Source organism: Capra hircus, assembly GCF_001704415.2.
Source record: "Capra hircus breed San Clemente chromosome X unlocalized genomic scaffold, ASM170441v1, whole genome shotgun sequence".
NCBI classification, from domain to species: Eukaryota; Metazoa; Chordata; class Mammalia; order Artiodactyla; family Bovidae; genus Capra; species Capra hircus.
In genome coordinates this window covers 61,720,881-61,736,219 of record NW_017189516.1, presented here as the reverse complement: position 1 = coordinate 61,736,219, position 15,339 = coordinate 61,720,881, and positions in this window count along the sequence as shown.

The window sequence follows — 15,339 nt, the reverse complement described above, 5'->3', positions numbered from 1 at the left end:
TCAATCTTTTCCAGCATCAGGGCCTTTTCCAATGAGTCGGTTCGACACATCAGGTGGCCAAAGTATTGGAGTTATGAAATGTGAAGTATTGAACGTATGAAATAAACAGATACACACTTAACACTGGGTTATGTGTTGAACTCTGGATGAAAATGTTGTGAGCAGTGGCTCCCAGAATCCTGTACTTCCCTAGGAGAAATGGTCCAGCGTGCATTAGTTCAGCATTTGCAATGACTCTGTAGAACATAGAACAATGAGAAGAATCAGCTCTGTTTTAGGAAGTCCAGGTGAGGGGCATTATGACGTGAAAAGTCCAAGTGTTCGTTGCTCAGTCGTGTCTGATTCTTTCAGGACCCCATGGACTGTAGCCCGCCAGGCTGCTCTATCCTTGGGATTCTCCAGGCAAGAATACTGGAGTGGGTTGCCATTCCCTTCCCCGGGGATCCTTCTGACCCAGGGATTAAACCCAGGTCTCCCACATTGCAGGCAGGCAGACTCTTTACCATCTGAGGCCCCAGGGAAGCTATTATGGGGTCAGCAGTGGGTACACTTGGTCATGTGATAAGGTTTGACTGTGGCCTGGATGTCAGGTGTGAGGAATCAAGTGACATCCCCAGGTGGTGATGCTAAGTGTAGAGCTAGGAAGTGTGCCTTCCAATGGAGCAAGAGAGTCCATGAGGGTTTATGAAGACGGCAGATATTGAGGATAAGGCAGCTTTGGGGCTGCACCTTCAAAACATGGACTAATGTATGTGGGTTTACTTATCACATAATGACAGGTATTTCTGTGGAAATTGTATGTTCACATGGCACAGGACAGTGCCACTCAGGAAACTTAGAAGCAGATTAGACTCATTTGTTATAGTATTTTTTCAATTGAAGTATACTTGGTTTAAGTGAAAGTCGCTCAGTCGTGTCCGACTCTTCATGACCCTTGGACTGGGGCACGCCAGGCTTCCCTGTCCTTCACCATCTCTTGGAGCTTACTCAAACTCCTGTCCATCGAGTTGGTGATGCCATCCAACCATCTCATCCTCTGTTGTCCCCTTCTCCTGCCCTCAATCTTTCCCAGCATCAGGGTCTTTTCCAGTGAGTCAGCTCTTTGCATCAGGTGGCCAATGTATTTGCATCAAGTGGCCATCATATCAGCATCAGTCCTTCCATTGAATATTCTGGGTTGATTTCCTTTAGGATGGACTGGTTTGATCTTCTTCCAGCCCAAGGAACTTGGAAGAGTCTTCTCAAGCTCTACTAAAGGCATTATTTGATTGAATTCTTTTTTCTTTAATTAGGAGAATTTCATTCACTCCTCATAGCCATCAACCGAGAAAGACCTCAGTTTGGCTTTCCTTAAACAATCTACCACCTTTGCTTGTACTATTCAATAACATCTTCTAATATATCATAGTTGCCTCTTTTTAAATTTAATGAATTTTTTAAATTGTACAATAATTGCTTTACAGAATTGCATTGGTTTCTGCCAAACATCAACATGAATCATCATGGCTTGCCTTTTACAATTCATAACTTATCTGGTGGCCGATCAATCCGAGCAGCCTTAAGCAAAAATTACAGGTACTTGTCTCACATGTTTATTGATTTTCTTACTGATAACCATAAAACTGGCTGACAGCTTTTTGCTTAATCATATTTCAGATGTAGTATTCAGTGAAAGCATACTTTTTAACCTCCAGGGAAAACATGCAACACACAAAAATACATGTAGGTAAACCTTTATTCTTCAGAAATCTAGGGTTCCTCTATTAGAGATTCATGTTTAAAAATCCCAAGATAAATCATGGTACTTAATACTATGATGTCAGATGTACATGTCAGATCACTGTTATAACTGCCTCTGTTGACTTATGTTGTGTTTGCTTATTATGGTAACATTTTTCTTGTGCCCTGGAGTAAGGAATCCGGTTATATTTTTATTAGCTTACTTTAATATACTGTTGAGAATGAACATACTTAATATACCTATATTGAATATGCACCAACTTGTAATATAACTAGGGCTTTCCCTGGTGGCTCAGACAGTAAAGAATCTGTCTGCAATGCAAAAGACCTTGGTTCGATCTCTGGGTCGAGAAGATCCCCTGGAGAAGGGAATGGCAACCCATTCCAGTATTCCTGCCTGGAGAATCCCCATGGACAGAGAAGCCTGATGGGCTACAGTCCATGGGGTCTCAAACAGTCGGACATGACTGAAGGAATAATACAACACCACCACCAGTAAAACTGTGTTTAAATATATTCAAAATACCATTTTTCGTATAGTATATGAGCTAATGATTCTAATCCCCTGATATGTAGGTGGGTATGTGTACATACTTATGTAAAATAAACATGTATGTATGTATATGGATACACATAGGACAGCTGTATAACTTAAGAATTTGTATATATATATATATATATTATATGATAAAATTTAAATTATATGGCACCAAAATATTAGTATGGACTATAAAGATGATGAACTCCTTATTGCCAAATTCAGACTGAAATTGAAGACAGCAGGGAAAACCGCTAGACCATTCAGGTATGACCTAAATCAAATCCCTTATGATTATACAGTGGAAGTGAGAAATAGATTTAAGGGACTAGATCTGATAGATAGAGTGCCTGATGAACTATGGACAGAGGTGCGTGACATTGTACAGGAGACAGGAGTCAAGACCATCCCCATGGAAAAGAAATGCAAAAAACCAAATTGGCTGTCTGAGGAGGCCTTACAAATAGCTGTGAAAAGAAGAGAAGCAAAAAGCAAAGGAGAAAAGGAAAGATATAAGCATCTGAATGCAGAGTTCCAAAGAATAGCAAGAAGAGATAAGAAAGCCTTCCTCAGCAATCAGTGCAAAGAAATAGAGGCAAAAAACAGAATGGGAAAGACTAGAGATCTCTTCAAGAGAATTAGAGATACCAAGGGAACATTTCATGCAAAGATGGGCTCAATAAAGGACAGAAATGGTATGGACCTAAGAGAAGCAGAAGATATTAAGAAGAGATGGCAAGAATACACAGAAGAACTGTACAAAAAAGATCTTCACAACCAAGATAATCACGATAGTGTGATCACTCACCTAGAGCCAGACATCCTGGAATGTGAAGTCAAGTGGGCCTTAGAAAGCATCACTATGAACAAAGCTAGTGAAGGTGATAGCATTCCAGTTGAGTTATTTCAAATCCTGAAAGATGATGCTGTGAAAGTGCTGCACTCAATATGCCAGCAAATTTGGAAAACTCAGCAGTGGCCACAGGACTGGAAAAGGTCAGTTTCCATTCCAATCCCAAAGAAAGGCAATGCCAAAGAATGCTCAAACTACGGCACAATTGCACTCATCTCACACACTAGTAAAGTTATGCTCAAAATTCTCCAAGCCAGGCTTCAGCAATACATGAACCATGAAATTCCAGATGTTCAAGCTGGTTTTAGAAAAGACAGAGGAACCAGAGATCAAATTGCCAACATCCGCTGGATCATGGAAAAAGCAAGAGAGTTCCAGAAAAACATCTATTTCTGCTTTATTGACTATGCCAAAGCCTTTGACTGTGTGGATCACAATCAACTGTGGAAAATTCTGAGAGAGATGGGAATACCAGACCACCTGACCCGCCTCTTGAGAAACCTGTATGCAGGTCAGGAAGCAACAGTTAGAACTGGACATGGAACAATAGACTGGTTCCAAATAGGAAAAGGAGTACATCAAGGCTGTATATTGTCACCCTGCTTATTTAACTTATATGCAGAGTACATCATGAGAAACGCTGGGCTGGAAGAAGCACAAGCTGGAATCAAGATTGCCGGGAGAAATATCAATAGCCTCAGATATGCAGATGACACCACCCTTATGGCAGAAAGTGAAGAGGAACTAAAAAGCCTCTTGATGAAAGTGAAAGAGGAGAGTGAAAAAGTTGGCTTAAAGCTCAACATTCAGAAAACGAAGATCATGGCATCTGGTCCCATCACTTCATGGGAAATAGATGGGGAAACAGTGGAAACAGTGTCAGACTTTATTTTGGGGGGCTCCAAAATCACTGCAGATGGTGACTGCAGCCATGCAATTAAAAGACGCTTACTCCTTGGAAGGAAAGTTATGACCAACCTAGATAGCATATTAAAAACAGAGACATTATTTTGCCAACAAAGTCTGTCTAGTCAAGGCTATAGTTTTTCCAGTGGTCATGTATGGATGTGAGAGTTGGACTGTGAAGAAAGCTGAGCGCCGAAGAATTGATGCTTTTGAACTGTGGTGCTGGAGAAGACTGTTGAGAGTCCCTTGGACTGCAAGGAGATCCAACCAGTGCATTCTGAAGGAAATCAGCCCTGGGATTTCTTTGGAAGGAATGATGCTAAAGCTGAAGCTCCAGTACTTTGGCCACCTCATGCAGAGTTGACTCATTGGAAAAGACTCTGATGCTGGGAGTGATTGGGGGCAGGAGGAGAAGGGGACAACTGAGGATGAGATGGCTGGATGGCATCACCAACTCAATGGACGTGAGTCTGAGTAAACTCCGGGAGATGGTGATGGACAGGGTGGCCTGGCGTGCTGGAGTCCATGGGGTCACAAAGAGTTGGACACAACTGATCAACTGAACAACAAGTATATAATTTACTTAAAGACTCGCCATTTAAATGAATAAACAGTGAGTACATTCCAGTCACAGAATTTAAAACTTGCCCTTGATTTTAAGCTTTAATTCCCTTAATACACAGCAGACATCCACTGGAGATTGTCTTATACTCCTGTGGTTAACAGCACAGTTTTGAAAATCCAATAAAATTTAATGAAGTAATATCTTACAAACAACAGAATTAATTTCTATTAACTATTTATTTGTACCATCCATGGCTCCTCGCAACCACACAGAAAAGAGACAGACTCATAATATACCTGTCCTAACCTTATTTTTATTACTTGCCTTTCCCTCTGGACAAATACAGTGTTCAAGTTAATGAAATCGGTGCGTAGTACTGATTCCTTGCATTTGAAATGAAGAAGGCAACTCTGGGTGTGCAAGAATGTAAATGAAAAGTGAAAGTCGCTCAGTTGTGTCCGACTCTTTGTGACCCCATGGAGTATACAGTCCCTGGAATTCTCCAGGCCAGAAGACTGGAGTGGGTGACCTTTCGCTTCTCCAGGGGATCTTCCCAACCTAGGGATCGAACCCAGGCCTCTCGCATTGTGGGTGGATTCTTTACTCCCTGAGCCACGAGGGAAGGCCGAGGAGACGGGAAATTGCAAAGTCATTTCTGGAGACCAAGTGAGCACAGGGCCGAGGGCGGCAGTTCGTGACGGTGGTGGGTTTCAAGTGTGGCCAAGGGGGTGGGCTGGCTGGGCTCAGGAGCTGAAGGAGGAAAGCTTAGATGCCTTCCCCTGATGTGTTTGCAGAGTCCAAGGGGGACGTGGGATACCCAGGCTGATTGCTGAATGCCCCCCGAGGGGGCAGCCCACAAACTGGGGGAGGAGTCTAGACCCTTTCAGAACGTGGGAGGTGTGGCTCTGCTGCACGCTCTTTTAGTGGTTTCGTTTGAAGACGGGGAATTGATGTGTTTGCAGCCTCCTGGGAGAAGCCATGCCTCTCTGACAGACTCTCCCCGTGTAGACAAGGTGCAGGTTGTGTCAGCTTCCCTCCCCCTGCCCCAGGATTTCCTTTCGCTCAGACATTTCTTAAAGAAAGTGAGAAGCTGGAAATCGTCTGTATTGGAAATGTCATGCAGGCGTGGGCAGGCGTGCGTGCTGGAAACCCCGCCAGGTGGAGAAGGGAATTCCATGACGACCAGACTGTAGCCGTGACATAAGCTGCCTCATTTCCCAGAACTGGCCTCACAGCGATGGGAACAACGTGACCTCAGAGCTGAAGATGGTGCGTTTGGTTGCTTCAGTCCTGTCCGACTCTTTGTGACCGTGCAGCCCCACCCGGCTCCTCTGTCCACGGGATTCTCCAGGCAAGAGTCCCGGAGAGGGTTGCCATTTCCTCCTCCAGGGGATCTTCCCGACCCAGGAATCAAAACTGCATCTCCTGCACTGCAGGTGGGTTCTTTGCCACCGAACCACCTGGGAAGCCACCCTCCTAAGCTTCCTGGTTAGCAGTCTCTCTCACCTTGTCTGAGACGAATCTACTTTAAATTTCAGCAAGGGCATTCCCTGGCAGTCCAGTGGTGAGGACTCTGTGTTTCCACTGCAAGGGGCACCAGTTTAATCTCGGATCAGGGCGCTAAGACGCCACGAGCCAAAAGGTGAGGCAAAAGAAACAATTAGGCAAACATTGGATAGGTGACTATGCAAATGATGTTAAACCTATTTTACACACCTGGGACCGATTCACTGTCTCTGTATGGCAAAAACCACCACACAATTGTAGAGTAATTAATTAGCCTCCAATTAAAATCAATTGATTTTTAAAACATTTTTGTTTGGGGTTGGCTTTGCCACCTGACCGTGCATCTAGCTGAACATTGAATTTGACCATAAAACAGAAGAAAATCCTCAGAGTTCCCCAGGGAGGGCGTCCATGAGCAGTGGAAAATTCTGAGAGCTTCATAGAAACCAGTGATCGGGTACCGCTAAGAAGAGAGGTCAGAAACGCTGATGGAGACGCTGTAAAATTTCACCTCTCTCATTTTGCCTGAGAATGTCCCTGATGGTGGTCAAAGTCATAAACATTAAGTAAATCTTAAACAAAGGTACACGCAGAGCAAGCAGAGTGAGCTTCCGACCCCGGCGTCTTCAAGGGGATCCCAGTTACAGAGGTAAGGGGAAGAACCATCCGGTGAGACTGGGAGCATGTTTAGAAGGATGAAAGATGAGTCCCTAAGGCTCGAGTGTCAACAGTGACAATTAAAAGTGCTACCTCGATGGGACCAGTCAGAGCCTCAGGATGGAGTTGAGGTGCCTGAAATGACTCTCAGATGAGGTTTCCTCAAGCACTAACGTGGGTAATTTTCCAAACATTAGATCTAATCTATGCAACAGAACTTTGTTTTAGTTGCTAAATTGTGTCTGACTCTTTTGCAACCCTGTGGATTCTAGCCTGCCAGGCTCCTCTGTCCATGGGATTTCCCAAGCAAGCATACTGGAGTGGGTTGCTGTTGCCTCCTCCAACGGATCTTCCCAACCCAGGGGTTGAACCAGCATCTCCTGCACTTGCAGGCCGATTCTTTACCACTGATCCACCAGGGAAGCTCCACAATGGAACATTACTGAGGGTATTACCATGGTCTAAAGGGTCTGCATGGATTTCCCTGGGGGTCCTGTGGTTAAGGCTTCACCTTCCACTGCCTCGACTGTGGTCGGGGACTTAAGATCTCACATGCCTTGCGTCTAAAGTACCAAAACATAAAATGGAATCCGTATCATAACAAATTGAATAAAGACTTTAAAAATGGTCCACATTTAAAAAAATCTTAAAAAAATAAAAATGAAAGGCTTATAGTGAAAATAAAGGATGAATATGTCTCTAGAAAGGATGATACGAGAATTCTGGGACAGCCTGTCGGAAAATGTGCTGTAATTTTTCTCATCTAAAACAGCAGGTTAGGTGCCTTCTCCATGAACATGCTCACCATGTCTGGAAGTGCTCTTGTGTTGCCAAATTCATTCACAGACTGAGAGAGGTGAATGTTCGAGAAATGCCTTCAAAATGCCCAGCTGTCTCTGCTCTATGTCTCCTGGAAACTCAACCAGGGGCTCTGTATCAACCTAGAGGGGTGGGATGGGGAGGGAGGTGGGAGGGGGTTTCAAGAGGGAGGGGACATATGTATACCTATGGCTGATTCGTGCTGAGATTTGACAGTAAACAGCCAAGTTCTGTAAAGCAATGATCCTTCAATTAGAAAATTAAAAAAAACCACGAGCTCAGCTGTCTACTGATGAAGCACTTGAACCCTCTCGTGTGGACACAGTGCCTGCAGTTTAAAATGTCTTTTCACAAACTCACACGTGCGTTACTCAGGAAAGTGTGATGACTCTCATCGACACCCAGGTGCAGGTTCATAGCTCGTGACAGTGGGGGTCTGGCGGCTCGCTGCTCAAAAGCCAATGAAGAGCAAGGCTGGGGGGAAGGAACCTTAGCTGTATTTTTGGATAAAAACTTAGCTGTATCCTGGACCGAGACGAGGATGGCTGTCAACTTGCAACCCGCTGATGAGATGCCGAGAAGAGTCTGCTCTTGAGCTGTAGATTAAAAGAAAAGGTTTAATTATAGAAATGAGAACGTGCAGAAACAAAAGAAAACAGTCAAAGGGGACCAAATAATAATAGGTTAGTCGTTAAGCCAAATCAAGGAGCTTGGGTTGCTCCTCAGGGGCTGTGGATCATCCTCTGAGCTGCGTTGTAGACACTGAAGCCCCACCAGGTGGAGAAGTGAATTCCATGATGAGCCATGACGTCAGCGGCCTCATTTCCAAGAACTGGCCTCAAAAGAGAGGGGAACAAAGTGACTGCTCAGTCGCCGCAGTCCTGTCTGCCTCTTGGTGACCCTATGGACTAGAGCCCGCCAGGCTGTGCTGTCCCTGGGATTCTCCAGGCGAGAATACTGCAGTGGGTTGCCATGCCCTCCTCCAGGACCTGAAGATTAACTGTACTTGAGACAATAAAGATGATGCCGGGCAGACCACCGATGACCCATTCCAGGATGACTGTCAGGGCTGACTGTGGTGTTTCCGCATGAAGCCCCCTCCCTCTGTCTATAAAAGCTCTTGCCCCCAGTTGTCAGTGACCAGGAGCCATTTGGATAGAAGTCCATTTCTCTACCCACCCAACCCCACCACTGCCGGTATCCAAAATATAGCTAAGTGTCCTTTCCACCAGCCTTGCTCTTTATTGGCGTTTGAGCAGCCAGCCGCCAGACCCCACTATCACTTAGATTTTGAATATTACTCTAGTCTTCCTCATCATCTATGAATGGACCAGGTTGTCACCGTGGCCAGCCACTCCCCTTTCTTTCCATGTGCTAAAGAAAAGCTCAGATATTCCTGGAGTCATTACATAGCGGTCTGTCAACTCATTTGCTACAGTGGCTCAAGTCCCAAGGTTTATTTCCAATTTGTCATTCCCAGCTCCACATTTAACAGTGTTCTGTGCTGGGGTCCAGCCCCGGTGGATCCAGGGTGATTCGAAGGTGGGGGGATGGCGTCAGCGTCTTTGGAAAAATACATATTCAATTACAGATATAGAGAGAGATTAGAAACGGATAGTGTAGTAGGAGATAGTGGAGAAAAGGAGGCTGAATAACTTGGATTACGTGGAATAGCATCCATGCTCCAGATGGGAATTCAGCCAGAAAAATGGGAAGCAAGAAAGAACGACATGGGGGAATCAGTCTTTCCAGAAACTGATCCTATTTCTTTATTTTTGGGTTTGCTTATATACCTTTTGTTACACATAGGGATGAATACAGAGTCACGTGGGGGTCAGTAGTCCTGACCTTCATCAAAATCAGGTGCTTCACATAAATGTAAAAAAAAAAAAGGTCTTAGGAATATTACATCATCTTCTGGCCATGAGTGAGACCTGCTGACATTTCATGATCCTTTCTTTCTGATAACCAAAAAACTTATTTTTTCCAAGGGTGTTTTTTTCTTAAACCAGGCACCACCCTCCAAATAAAGTTACATTCCTATAGGGTGAGGGTGTAGTGAGTTACAATCAAGAAAGGAATCTATTTAACCCAAGGTTAACATGATTAGTCTTAAAGGTTAATATTTATTTCTACTATATGCTTAAAGGTTAATACTTATTTCTTCCTATATGCTAGTTATATTCATTATAAGGGTAGGGAACATGGAGATTTAGCAGCAAACATCAGCCCAACAAATGAAAATCCTTTCACCAGTGTTCCCCTTAAGATCTATTTAGTCTTAAGATAGTGATAAAGTTACATTTTTACATAGCGAGGACACAGGGATTTATAACAAAGCACACTGATCTATTACAAAAGAGAAAATCCATTAACTCAAAAAGTCTAGTATTGCTAACATCAAAAACTACTATATTTCCTTTTCTATATTCCAAATACATTGATTAATATATTCCCAGGTGCCTAAGGATATGGAGGCCTGGCGGCAATCATTGACTCAACAAGAAGAAAATGCCCTATGCTAATTGAGACTCTCCAAATACTCCAAAACTCTCTGTGCTGTTTATGGTTAAGAGGTAGTAAACAATCATGTGCCTAGTGGCAGGAGTATGGATAATCCTGTCACTCAAGCTAGTCTGTCAGCAGAGAGGTTTGACCTGAGACATCCTTGTCCCACCCAGAGCAGGGAATTAGCACCAATTATTGACACAACAAATGAAAAACCCTTCACCAATATAATTCCTAACCAACCCACTATACTAATAATTTCTAACTCCCCAAAATAATTTGCCTTTAATAAGTCTAAAACATCTCGTGCCTCTCAGGTTGGGAGGCTGTAAACAATCACATGTGGCCAGAAGAACCTATACAGGTGGGCTAGATAACCTTCAGAGGAGTCCGTAAGCTGAAACACTCTTGTCACACCCAGGAATTTTTATTGCCTTGGAGCTGTGCGTTTACTCCTTCTCCGAGAGAAATGGTTATGGGGGAGAGCCCCCCGTAAAGTCAGAGGTGTAGGTGAGAGCATAAAACAGACTCTGGTTTTGGGGTTAGATGCTCGGGAACAGGGGGTTTCCTGAGGCTTGATCACGCCTTTGTGTATGCCAAGCCTCCTTCCTCATGACCTTTGCCCTGGGCGGAGTTCCTCACGCTGGCCCCCGGCAGTTCTGTTCTGTGCCTTCAACTACGGTAAAATGATTTCCTACTGCCTGGTCTGGAGGCAGAGATTTGTACCACTTTTGCCCTTTTAAAAAAAAAAAAAAAATTTATTTTTTTAATCAGTTCTTCCCACAAGGCAGTTGACTGAGGCTTAGAGAATCTGGTCTCTCACAGACTAGGATGTGCTTTGCATGAGGACATGTCTTATCCTTGTTCCTGACGTTAATGCTATTGTGGGTTCCGGGGGCCACGCTGATGACACAGAGCTTGAGGAATGAGTCATTTCCATAGGGATTTTTTTTTAATGCATCAAAGAAGAACAAGGAAGTATTGTCGGGTTGCTGACGAAACCAGGAACGTGTACAGAAGATATGGATAAGAGTGTCCTCGTTATGTTCTGTATTCACACAGAAGGGGATGTCTGGGGGTGAATATCATGAATTCTCTGGCCCTGGCTGAAAAGAGCAGTTTAAATAAGGAAGAGAATCCTCGAAGCAAAGACAGAAAATCAACCCCGCTGCAATCCTGTGGAGTTGTCAAGAATGAGTCACCCAGCTCACTGCGGATGGAGTCTCTCCGAGGGATTAAAGAAAAAAACACTCAGACGGTGTCCTGTTATTCTCCTTCCTCCCTGGCAAATGGCTTCCCCAAATACCAGACAGAGAAATCTCTGAAACAGAGGCAAGATTGAACTCTGTTGTTGCCAAGGGGAATGTTGTACCTGGTTAGACGCGTGTGTCTGGAGACTGAAAAACATAGGCCAAAAAAAAAAGGAATAGGGTGAGAAATTGCAGATACTTGGGTGAAAAGTGTGCCGTCTTTGATGGAGTCAGCAGGCTGTCTCTGGATCTCACCGACGCACGCTTCCTGGATCTTCAAGCATGTGTCAACCGAGAGGCTGATACTCTACGTGTGTCTTTTGTTGTTGTCCAGTCGCTGAGTTCTATCTGATTCTCTGAGACCGCACGGAGCGCAGCACGCCAGGCTTCCCCTGTCCTTCCCCATCTCCGGGAGTTTGCTCAAGCTCATGTCCATTGAGTCGATCATGCCATGCAACCATCGCATCCTCTGTCACCCCCTTCTCCTCCTGCCCTCTCTTTCCCAGCGAGATCCCTGTTTCAGTAGAGTTTTCATAACTTTGCTAGGGAATCCGTGTCCAGGTCGTCTGCCACTCATAAAAGCTCTTGTAATAAAACATTCCTAGAATTTTACCTGGAGGTTGGCAGGGGCTAAGGGAAGGAACAGATAGGTGTCTTTAAATAAACATGTATATTTCCTCTTATGAGCAAAACCAAATATGAGCCTCGCGAATCTCTCTTTAGGGCTTCCCTCATGGTTCAGATGGAAAAGAATCTGCCTGCAATGCAGGAAACCTAGGTTCAATCCCTGGCTCAGAAAAATCCCCTGGAGGAGGGAATGGCAACCCACTCCAGTATTCTTGCCTGGGGAATGCCATGGACAGAGGAGCCTGGTGGGCTACTGTCCATGAGGTCACAAAGAGTCGGACACGACTGAGCGACTAACACTATATTGTGCTGTAATCTCTCTTTGGCTTGAAAGTGAAGTTGCTCAGTCTCTCTGAAGGGATTAAAGAAGAGAGAAAGACACTCAGACGGTGTCCTGTTATTCTCCTTTGTCCCTTGCAAACGGCTTCCCCAAATACCAGATAGAGAAATCTCTGAAACAGAGGCAAGATTGAACTCTGCTGTTGCCAAGGGGAATGTTGTACCTGGTTAGACACTGGAGTGCATTGTCATTTCCTTCTCCAGGGGATCTTCCCGACCCAGGAATCGAACCCAGGTCTCCCGCATTGCAGGCAGACACTTTTACCATCTGAGCCACAGTCAACAAATCAATCACACATTTCAGGCTAAATTCAGAACCCAAGCTTCTCAGGTAACTGAATCTTTGTTCTTAGGAGCACTGAATTCTGCAGGGCTTTCTGATGAATTGCATCCTGAGTCATTCTTTTAAAAAACAATTGGCATACAACCCAGCAATCCCACTGCTGGGCATACACTCTGAGGAAACCAGAATTGAAAGAGACACGTGTACCCCAGTGTTCATCGCAGCACTGTTTATAATAGCCAGGACATGGCAGCAACCTAGATGTCCATCAGCAGACGAATGGATAAGAAAGCTGTGGTACATATACACAATGGAGTATTACTCAGCCATTAAAAAGAATACATTTGAATCAGCTTTAATGAGGTGGATGAAACTGGATTCTATTATACAGAGTGAAGTGAGTCAGAAAGAAAAACACCAGTATAGTATATTAAGGCATATATATGGAATTTAGAAAGATGGTAAAGATGACCCTATATGCAAGACAGCAAAAGAGACACAGATGTACAGAACAGTCTTTTGGACTCTGTGGGAGAAGGCGAGGGTGGGATGATCTGAGAGAATAGCATTGAAACATGTATATTATCCTATGTGAAACAGATCGCCAGTCCAGGTTCCATGCATGAGACAGAGAGCTCAGGGCTGGTGCACTGGGATGACCCGGAGGGATGGGATGGGGAGGGTGGTGGGAGGGGGATTCAGGATGGGGGACACATGTACACCCATGGCTGATTCATGTTAGTGTATGGTAACAACCAACACAATATTGTAAAGTAATTAGCCTCCAATTAAAATAAATAAATTAATTAAAAATGATTGCCTTGATTGATTTATTTTCGGTTGTGCCGGGTCTTTGTTACTGCGGGGGCTTTCCTCTAGCTGGGGTGGGCGGGGGCTGCTCTTGCGGTGAGGTGTTCGGGCTTCTCCCCACGGCGACTTCTCTTGTTGCAGAGCATGGGCTCAGCAGTTTCGGCTCCCAGGCTCTGCAGCACAGGCTCCATGGTTTTGGCAGGTGGGCTCAGTGACTCTGAAGCTTGTGGCATCTTCCCGGACCAGGGATGGATCCCCTGTCTCCTGCATCGGCAGGCGGACCCTTTACCACTGAGCCCCCCAGGGAAACCCCCTGATTTACTCTTTATGTTTTCATTCTATGTTATATCTCCATCTAAGAGTTGACTCATGATGGCGTCACACCAAACACAGGCACCACATGAATCAACAGGATTGTCTTTTCTTGAAGTTCTTTGTACCTCATCTCCCAGAGTCTCAAGTGTCTTGGGTTATCCAGAGTCTTTCTCTCGGATATATTTTAAAATTTGGATTATATTTAGGTTATATTTTGGGTTCCACTTATAAGTGATCATGTGGCATCTGTCTCTCTCTGAGACATCTCCACTCAATATGATGATCCCTAGGTCCAGCCATCTGTTGCAAATGGGATTACTTTGTTCTCTATAGTGGCTGAGAAGTAGTCAACTATATATATATATATATATATATATATATATATATATATATATATATATGTATCACATTATCTTCAGGCATTCCTCTGTCAATGGATATTTAGGTTTCCTGCATGTCTTGGCTCTTGTGAATTGCACTACTATGAACATAGGAGAGTGAAAAAGCTGGCATAAAGCTCAGCATTCAAAAAACTAAGATCATGGCATCTGGTCCCATCATGGCATGGCAAATAGATGGGGAAAATGGGGAAACAGAGTCAGATTTCATTTTCTTGGGCTCCAAAATCAATGTGGATGGTGACTGCAGCCACAGAATTAAGAGACACTTGCTCCTTGGAAGAATAGCTATGACAAAGCTAGACAGTGTATTAAAACACAGAGACATCACTTTCCTGTCCAAGGTCTGCCAAGGCGAAGGTACGGTTTTTGCAGTAGTCTGTATGGATGTGAGAGTTGGACCATAAAGAAGGCTGAGTGCAGAAGAAGTGATGCTTTTGAACTGTGGTGTTGGAGAATACTACTCTTCTTTTTTAAAAAAAATGAATTTATTTACCTTAATTGGAGGCTAATTATTTTACAATATTTTGGTGGTCTCTTGAGGGTTCCTTGGACAGCAATGGGGTCAACCCAGTCCATCCTAAAGGAAATCAGTCCTGGATATTCACTGGAAGCCAATCCTTTGGCTGCCTGATGCCAAGAGCTGACTCATTGGAAAAGACCCTGATGCTGGGAAAGATTGAAGGCGGGAGGAGAAGGGGACGCCAGAGGGTGAGATGGCTGGATGGCATCACTGACTCGATGGACATGAGTTTGGGTGAACTCTGGGGGATGGTGAAGGACAGGGAGGCCTGGCGTGCTGCGGCCCATGGGGTCGCAGAGTGGGACAGGACTGAGTGACAGAACAACAAGGGAACATAGGGGAGCACGTATCTTTTTGAATCATAGATTTCTCTGGATATATGCCCAGGAGTGGAACTGCCGGATCCCATGGTAAGTCTGTGTTTTGTTTGTGGAGGAAACTCCACACTGCTTTTCACAGCGGCTGCGGCGATTTCCATTCCCACAAACAAGGGAGGAGGCTTCTCTCTTCTCCACACCGTCTCCAGCACTTACTATTTGCAGACTTGTTAATGATGCCCATTCTGACTGGGGTGAGGTAGTATGTCGTTACAGTTTTGATCCGCACGGCTCATAAACAGCAATATTGGGCATCTTTTCGTGTGCCTGTTGGCCATCTGTGTGTCCTCTTTGGAGAAACGTCTGTTTAGATTTTCTGCCAACT